The sequence below is a fragment of the Phoca vitulina genome, unplaced genomic scaffold (assembly GCF_004348235.1).
Source record: "Phoca vitulina isolate PV1807 unplaced genomic scaffold, GSC_HSeal_1.0 scaffold10, whole genome shotgun sequence".
Classification (NCBI taxonomy): Eukaryota; Metazoa; Chordata; class Mammalia; order Carnivora; family Phocidae; genus Phoca; species Phoca vitulina.
In genome coordinates, this window is record NW_022589713.1 from 2,727,755 (window position 1) to 2,737,518 (window position 9,764).

The 9,764-nt window shown below is 40.9% G+C and overlaps 1 pseudogene; it reads right to left on the bottom strand.

Annotated features, from left to right (window-relative positions):
* Positions 1 to 6,355: 6,355 nt before the first annotated feature.
* On the bottom strand, positions 6,356 to 8,631 carry LOC116635208 (annotated as a pseudogene).
* Between the last annotated feature and the right edge of the window lie 1,133 nt (positions 8,632 to 9,764).

Below are 9,764 nucleotides of genomic sequence, written 5' to 3' on the forward strand. Positions count from 1 at the left end.
GTAACTTTTTTAAGGAGATAAATTTTATTGAGGTATAATTTCCATAAAATGCACCCAATTTAAGTTATGGTTTAATGAGTTTTAACAAGTAAATAACAACCATTCTACAACCACAGTCAAGAAACCACAAATTTTCATCACCTTAAGATGTTCCCTTGTACCTGTTTTCAGTTCAGGCTCCCTGACCCACAACTCCCAGTCTTAGACAAATAATGTGCTTTCTGTAACTATAGAGTTTGCCTTTCTAGAATTCCATATAGAAAGAATCATATATATGTACTCTTTTATGTCTAGTTTCTTTTGACCGTTGATACTGTTGCATGTGTTAGTAGTTCCTTTAAATAGCTGAGTAATATTCTATGAGTATCTCATAATTTATTAATTCATCTGTTGATAGACACTTGGGTTGTTTGCACCTTTGAATTCTATGAGTAAAGCTGCTGCAAACATTCATGTATAGGCATATAGTGATACAAATTTTCATTTGTCTTGGATAAATAACTGTGAATGGGATTCGTGGGTTATATGATAAGTGTATGTTTAACTTTTTAAGAAAGTACCCAATTATTTTTCAAAGCATTTGTAGCATTTTGTTTTCCTACCAGCAATGTATGACAGCTCTAATTGCTCCATGTCCTTGCCAGTGGTTGGTATTTCAGTCTTTTTAATTTTAGCCTTTCTAATGGGTATGCAGTGGTGGTCCATTGTGGTATTACTTTGCACTTCCCTGAAGACTAATGATATGGAGCATCTTTTCATGTGTTTACTGGCCATTTATATATCTTCATTTGTCAAGTATCTGTTCATTTCATTGGATTGTTTTATCTTCATACTATTGAATTTAGGATTTCTTTATATATTTTGGATACCAGTCTTTTGTGAAATGTGCATTTTGCAAATTTTAACTTGTCTGTTTATTTCTTTAATATTATCCCAGAACAGAGGTTTTTATATTTCAGTGAAGTTCAGTTTATCACTTTCTTTATGATTTTCCCTTATTTTTAAGAAATTTTGCCTATCCCAGGTTTAAAGATTTTCTCCCATGTTTTCTCATGCAGTCTCTTACAATTAAATATGATGTTAATTGCAGACTTTTGTAGATGTCCTCATCTACAGCTTTAGGAAGTTCTCCTGAATTGCTGACAGATTTTATTATAAATGAAACATTTATTGAATGCTTTTTATCTATTGAGATGATCATATTGTATTTTCCTTTCTTCTGTTAATATGGTGAATTACATTGACCGATTTTTGTGGTTGATTTGAAATTCATTTTCCAGGAATAAACTTACTGGATCATGGTATAGTATAATTTTTAATACTGTTGGTTTCAATTTGCTAATATCTTGCTAAGGATCTTTGCACGTACATTCCTGAATGATATTGGTCAGTGGTTTTCTTAGATCTTTAACAAGTTTTGATATTAGTAATGCTGGCTTCATGAAATGAGTTGGGACATATTCCTTCCTCCCCTCTATTTTTTTTTAAAGATCTTATTTATTTATTAATGAGAGACAGAGAGAGAGAGGGAGAGGGAGAAGCAGGCTACCCGCTGAGCAGGGAGCCCGATGCGGGACTCGATCCCAGGACCCTGGGATCATGACCTGAGCCGAAGGCAGACACCTAACCATCTGAGCCACCCAGGCACCCTCCTCTCCTGTATTTTTTGAAGGACTTTATGTAGAACTGATCATATTTTTCCTTAAATTTTTGATGAAATTAACTAGTAGAGCTCTCTGGGTCTAGACTTGGGCTCAGATTAGGACTTCAATTTTTAAAATAGATACTAGGAATTTAATTTCTTTAATAGATATGAAGCTAAGCAGGTTTTCTATTTCTTTTTGAATCAATGTTGTGTCTTTTAAGAGATTTGTTCAAGTTGTCAAATTTATTGATAAATTTATTGTACTTTTAATATTTATAGAATCTGTAGTGATGTCCTTTCTTTGATTTATAATATTGGTGTCTTCTTTCTTCTTGTCTCTTGATTTTATTGATCTTTTCAAAGAACCAGCTTTTGGTTTCATTCATTTTCTCTTTTGTCTGTGTTTATTTTATTGATTTTTGCTCTTATTATTTGTTTCCTTCTGCTTGCTTTGTTTTAAAGTCTCTTCACAGCTTCTTAAGTTGAAAGCTTTGATTCTTGATTTTGGACCTTCTTTTTTAATATAAGATTTTAAGGTATAGCTCTTCTAAGCATGGCTTTTGCTGCACCCCACAAATTTTGCTGCATTGTGCTTTCATTTTCATACTGTTTGAGATGTTTTCTAGTTTTCCTGTTTCTTCGTTGGTACACAGGTATAGAATTGTGTAGTGTAATTTCCAAATATTTAGGGATTTTCCAGATATCTTTCTCTTACTGATTTATAATTCCTTTGTAGTCAGAGAATGTACTCTGAATGATTTCAATTAAGACTTATTAAATGGCCTAGAATATAGTTTATCTTGATGATTGCTGTGTATGCACTTGAAAAGAATGTGTGTTTCGCTATTGTTGGATGGAATAGTCTATAAATGTCAAACAGATCAAATTGGTTGTTGTTCAAATATTCTATGTCCTTATTGATTTTCTATTTGTTTAGTCGATTGTTGGGATAGAAGTATTGAAATCTCTGACTATAATTGTGGATTTGCCTATTTTTCCTTGCAGTTCTATTAGTTCTAACTTCATGTATTTTGAAGCTGTTACTATGTGTGATCAAGGACACTCCTTTCTGGCTGGTCAGAACTCAAATGTTTTTTATGCCTATCTGAGCACTGGACCTTGGCTAAGAGCTCACCAGTCATTATATAAGCTAAATATGCTAGATACTGTGTTTATAAATCAATATAGGCTAGGTTATGCTGTGATAACAAACAACCCCCAAAGCTCAGTGGCTTATAACTTGTAACAAAGGTTTTTTTTGCTTGCCCATGCTACATGCCCACTGCATGTTGACTGTGACTATTCTACATCCTCTTCACTTTGAGACTCAGAGTGATAGAACAGTTTCTGGCTGGAACATTGTTGGTCATTATGGCAGAGGGAAAAGAAAACATGGCAAACTGTGTACTGGCTCTTAAATTTTCTGCCTCAAAGTGTCATATGTCACCTCTATTCATATTTCATTGACTAAATCAAGACTCATGGCCAGGGCTGACATCAGTAGGTTTGGAGAATCTAATCCTCCTCCAGGTGGGAGCATCAAATATTTGTGAATAAAGTAGTCTACCACACTGTGTTAAGCATTTAAACACTTTCTTCTTTAATCTTCATGGAAGCCTTCTAGAAATAGGTACTATTATTGTCTCCATTTTACAGATGAGGAAACTGAGACTCAAAAAGTAACCTGGCAAAAGTCAAGTAATAATCGAATGGTAGCGGGGAGCCTGGGTGGCTCAGTCAGTTAAGCATCCGACTCTTGGATTCGGTTCAGGTCATTATCTCAGGGTCTTGAAATGGAGCCCCACATTGGGCTCCACGCTCAGCGTGGAGTCTGCTTGATATCGTCTTTCTCTCTGTCCCTCTCTCTCAAATAAATAAATCTTTAAAAAAAAATCAAATGATAGGGCCTGGATCCAGATTGTCTGACTCCACTGTCTTGCCATAAGAAAAGGAAAAGGAGTAAGGGAGTTTGGGAAGAGAGGAAGAGAGAAAGGAAATGAAGGGAGACACTAAAACTATTTGTAAACTACGTCCTATGGAAATCTGATCTGGTGATCAGAAAGGGGCTGGAGAAGAGAATGTAGAAAGACAGAAAAGAGAAACTCCTCTTAACTCAGTTCTTCCCAGTCCACGTGTCATCTGTCCATCCCAAACCACATGACCTTATCTCATGTCATCCCAGGAAGGCCCAGTTCCTGTCTTTCCACATTCCCAAGCCCCAACCCCATGACCTACATTGAGGTTCCCTCAAGTTCCAGCCTATATTAATTGATTATTCTGTTTATATGGTACAAAAAAAAAAAAAAAAGAGTTACTACATAAATTTAGCATTGACCAAAGATATTTCCATCATTTAATCCTGGCTTGTTGTTTTTTTTTTTTTTTTTTAAAGATTTTTTATTTATTTTTTGACAGAGAGAGACACAGCGAGAGAGGGAACACAAGCAGGGGGAGTGGGAGAGGGAGAAGCAGGCTTCCCGCAGAGCAGGGAGCCCGATGCGGGGCTCGATCCCAGGACCCTGGGACCATGACCCGAGCCGAAGGCAGATGCTTAACGACTGAGCCACCCAGGCGCCCCAATTTAATCCTGGCTTGTTGTAAAAATCCCAACACTTGACAATTTTGTGTTATTGTCTCTGAAAACATGTATGTTAGTGATTTACACAAATTAAATTGCCCTTTGAACCAAAGTCTATATCCAAAGCTTTCTGAAGCAATACTATGAGAATTGGAGGTGGATATAGCTTATTAACACAATGTTAGAATTATATTAAAAAAATAAACTGGAAAATATTAGCACATATTTAAAAGGCTTAAAATTTTTATTATATAAAATGTTTATACAAAAATAGTAGATTCTTACAAGTAAATGAGCTGGGGAAAGAAAGAGACATTTTATTCAAGAAGAAATAACTAGTAAATATATGAAAACTAGTTCAATCTCACTAATATAAAAGAAATGCAAATTTTACATTTATTGATGGGGCATACAACTTTCTAAATGACACTCCTTGGTCACTTTTTTTTTTCAGCAAAATTATTATAATCTGAAAGTGCTGGTGTTACTTTTTGTTGAGAATCATGTGGTAGCAACATATAGCAAGCTTATATGGGTTAAAGGTCATAATATTTAAGCCTATATTTTTCTGAAATTGACTCTGAGATTGTCCCAGCATTCTAGTAGGGGACTGCAGCCACTTGATAAACCTCTGATAGAGGATTGTCTGTCTCTGATGGAAAAGGTGGGAGGCCATGTGCAAAGCCCTCAAACCCGTTGGTCACTGAGTGAAATAAAAACCTCTTCACATCTAGGGCCTTGACCTTTATTTAATCCTACTTCCTAGAATGTTCTAAAGAAATAATTCATAAGGGAAAAAAGCTAAATAAATGAAGATTAGCCACAGTGTTAATTATTGTGGAAAAGATCATAAAATAAATGCCCAACAACTGGGGAATAATTAAAAATATGGTATAGGTATTGAAATTCAAATTACAAAGACTACATAGCTACATGGAACACACTTCTGAGATAGTATTAATTGAAAATGGGAGAATGTGCTCATTGCAATTACTCACCAGAGCTAGAAGTGTCAAACGAAAAGTTAGCTCTGCTGAGGTGACAAGATTCTGAGCACAAGTTCTCTCTCACTTATTTAGATTTATTGTGTAATACAGATAGAATATTTATGTAAAAGGAATTCTATTTTTAGAGAAAAATAGAAATAGGACACTGTGACCCTTTTCTACTTGGCTTCTCATTGGAGTCTCTAGGATTTCATTAAAATGCAAAATTCAAAATCATCTTTATTTTTGGTATATCCTGATAAATATATTATAAACTTACTCTGAATTTGAATTGGTCATCCTCATGGGAGGATTTATGTGTAGATAAATGTCTCTTATGTTAATCCATTTAGCTCCAAAGACTATATGGGGAATGGGTGCTAATCATATTGTCCACTTGTTAAGTTTTTTTAATCACATGGAAATATGCAGGAGAAACTTATATTTCTGTTTTCAATTACAACTACATTTCAGGTGAGGAATCGCTTCATTTAAAATAGTGGGCTTAATCTAAACAAGTACCATGAATACACAATTTTATCTATGTTTCCAGATTTTTGGATACTCTTATAGTGGTTTTTTTTTTTGTCACCACCATATCAAATTTATTATTCTAATGGCACTAATACAGCTGGAGGTGCTCATGGTGACAGCACACAAAGTTTCCTGCCTTCTAGCTTCTGTCCAAAGAGAAAGGTCTACCCGCTTGTTCCTTCCCCCTTTCTGGGGAAAAAATCCACTATGGGCCATTTACCCAAAATAAACCTCTTAGTGCATTAATGTTTCTTTTTCTTTCGTTTCTTTCTTTCTTTTTTTTTTTTTTTTGGACATTTGAGTTTCTGAAATGAAAAAAAAAGTGTTGAGTGTCTCATCCCACTTCCCCACCAGCCAAATAAGTCCCTGCTGTCAGGGCATTTCTGTTGCTTCTGAAATCTTGAAATAAATATCAAAACAAATGGCATCAAGAGTTCATGTTGAGCGATGAGACTGAGTGTGCCCCAGCACCTGTCAGGTGGAGCATCACTGTCTGGACAGTCTCAACGTGTCATGGAGAATGTGAGGGCTTGTTGCTATGGTCAGTTGTCAGCCGTGTGCAGGGGCTGTGCTCAGTCCCATCCAGGGTGGTGGGCTGCAGGGGAGGGCTGCCTACAAATTGTCCAGGAAGTTACCCAGGGCTAGGATGCCTTCCTTCAGGCCTTCTCGCTTGCGTGTTTTGGCCACCACCTGGCTGGGGTGGCTGCTGTTGTGGAAGGGATCCCTGGGCAGGATCTGCCAGTGGTCAAAAATGCACTGGGAGGAGGTCTTACCACCAGTGTTGGACGTCAGGTCAGCAGTGAAGCCAAAGGATTCATTCACAGGTGGGTAGGCCTTCACAACAAAGATGGGGGTGCCAGCCACCTGGGACTTGTCAAAGACATGACCCCACTTCCTGTTCAGGACTCCATAGATGCCACCAATTTCACTTGTTGCAGACACTGAGTCTCCACAAGGTAGATAGGCTCCATAAGCCAGGGCTGGGTGGTCAGCCTCTTAGTGTAAAGGCAGCACCGGGCAGTGGGGTTGATCGGGCCACTCCCACAGTGGGTGGCGTCCTCATGCAGGGTCACATCATGGACATCAAAGTGCACGTCATGCATGTTTTCCTCATACAGAGCCTGCTCTTTGGCGGCCCACTGAAAGCCAGCTACCACACTATCCTTGATCTTGTTGAGATACTGTACACCCTTGGTGATGTCAATGAGGACATTGGGGCCGGTGCCGTCGGGCCAAAGCACCAGATCTTGCAGGCCTTGGCCATATCCCACTTCTACTTCTTGGCCAGATAGTGGGCCCGCTGCTTGAGCTCCTGGCAGGTGGACACCTCGCCCTTGTCAAGGTCTGGCCGTCAGGGAAGGGCCGTGCCTTCATGTACAGCTGGTTGTGCTTGTTGGAGAACTTGGACAGAGTTCTCCAGACAGGCAGAGCACATTCAACTCCTGACAGTCTCATGGTATGAGACTACGGGGTCAGCTTTCTTGATGGGAATGCATGCATGGTCCTCCTCCAGGTCCTTCAGACAGATCTCCAGGTGCAGCTCCTCAGTGCCTGCAATGGTATGCTCCCCTGATTCCTCAATGACACACTGCACCATAGGGTCTAACTTGGCTAGCTGTTTGAGCCCCTCCACTAGCTTGGGAAGGTCGGCTGGATTCTTGGCCTCCACAGCAACCTGGACAATGGGGTTTAGGCTGAACTTCATCACCTGCATGTTTTGGGCATGCTCAAAGTTGGGGATGGTGCCAGTCTTCACCAGGAACTGTTCTACGCCCACCAGACCCACCATGTTCCCACAAGGCACATCTTCAGTCAGCTCCACGTAACAGCACATCATCAATATTGTTCTCTGGATGGGCTTCAGGTACACGTCCTCCTTCTTCCCAGAGGTGTAGTTGGGCCCCATGATCCTGACCTTCAGGCCAGTGGACACCAGACCTAAGAACACATGGCCAAAGGCATAGTCAACTTTGCTGTCTCCTCTTTCTTGAAATTCGTGAATCTCATCAAACACCTTGAAAATGGATATCTGTGGTAGTTCTTGCCATCAGGGTTGGTGGCTGACTTGCTGAATTTGCTATTGGCTGGATCAAAATACAGGTCAGCCCGCAGCTTCTTCATCATGTCCTCCACTTTCTTGGCCTGCTCAGCAGGCGCCAGATGGCCCTTGCCCTTAGCAGCAAATTTGGCCACATACATCTCTACAAACTCCTTCAAGGTGAAGACCCAACTGTGGAGTCCAGACCCAAAGCTGACAGTCCTAAGTACAGGGTCGATTATGATGTTGTCCATGGGCCACTCTCACCCTCCCCGTAGGTGGAAATGATGACACTGACATTCTCCACAATGTGCTGGAAGGTCTGGTAAGCTCCTCAGGCTCCAGCTGCAGCTCGAGCAGAGCCCGGTCCATCTTGTTCATCATCAGCACAGGCTTGCTATGCTCAGCAGTGGCCTGCCACAGCACCGTCTCTCTCTGTCTGCACGCACACACCAGACACACAATCCACCACCACCAAGGCACCATCAGTGACACGGAGGGCAACAGTCACCTCCAAGGAGAAGTCCACATGCCCAGGGGAGCTGATGAGGTTGATGAGAAAGCTGTAACCATCCTTGTTCTACTTGACATAGTTCAAGTCATTCTCTGAGAGCTCATAGAGGGAGATAGCTATTGACTTGATGGTGATGCAACGTTCCTGCTCATCCTTCCAGGTGTTGGTGAAGCGGGTCTCCTCAGTACCAGCGGAGACAATGACAGTGGCCTTGCACACCAGCGAGTCCATCAGCATGGACTTGCCATGGTCCACATGGGCAATGATGGACATGTTTCGGATATTGGCCTTCTTCTCCATGATGGCCCCGATCTGGTCTACTGTGAAGTTCGTCATGGTGGTGTATGGCAGTGGATTCTCCCAGGAAGATCCGAGCAAGGTGAGTTGTGCCAAGGATGGTGGTAGCGATGGCAGAAGAGCTCTCATTGTGTTTTTATTGTACTTTTCAGATTAACAATTGGACCCGTTGCATTATATTTAGAGATGCTTCACCTGAGGAGGGGTTTGGAGGTTGAAGAAAATCATTTAGCATATTATTTGGATAGTAACTAAAATACTGTTTACAAACAAATGTATCTGACTTTTTGAACACCCTGTAGTGTCTTACTGTTAGCTTTGTATCTCACCAATGGGAAGAAATAGAAAAACCAGTACAGTCTCCCTAACTAGGGGGATAGGAGAATGGAGCAAAGGGTGGGGTGGGGGGGGAGGAAAAGGAGCTCAAAGTTTTTGTGGCTGTCTTTGACTGAAGAAAGTTAGGTTTAAAAGAAGGCTTGAAATGAGTGATGGGCTCAGTGATTGATGGGAGGATTGGAGGAGAGTGAACAGGGTTGGGGAAAGAGCAATGTTCCCTCCAACATTTCTGGGAACAGCTTTCTTGGTATTCACACATTGAGGCTGAGACCAAATTGAGGTAGATGAAGCTCTAGAAATGCTCCTCTCTTCTCAGTAACTCTCCTAGCCCTCAGAGATAACAGCGGAAACTGTGTGTGTGTGTGTGTGTGTGTGTGTGTGTGTGTGTGGTGGGGGTGGCAGCAGAAGCAGTGGTATGAGGAAGGAGAGAAAAATCTCCGAGATGATAATGAGGCTGTGGAGTGTGGGAGCACAGAGCAGAAAATATTCTGGTGCTTGAGAGAACAGGAAGGCATATATATAAATGTGTGTGTATCTCTTTTTAGATCCTTTCATTCAGGAGGCATCTCCCTGGAGACTGAGAAAATGGTAGGAGTCCCCTGGGGTGCTGTCAGCTCCACTTGCTGAACTTATGGAGAAAGAGTGAAATACTAGGTAAAGGAAATGCCTCCAGCCTGCTCCTGGGGAGAGGCAGGACTGGGAGGAGTAGGGAGTTGAGAGGGACCCTTGACCTAAATAAGTTAGAGACATTTCCAGATGTGCTTCCCTGCCCACTCTCAACCTCACTCGACCTCACTGCACTAGCACCCTTGCCAGGAAAGAAAATGGCCTTGTCC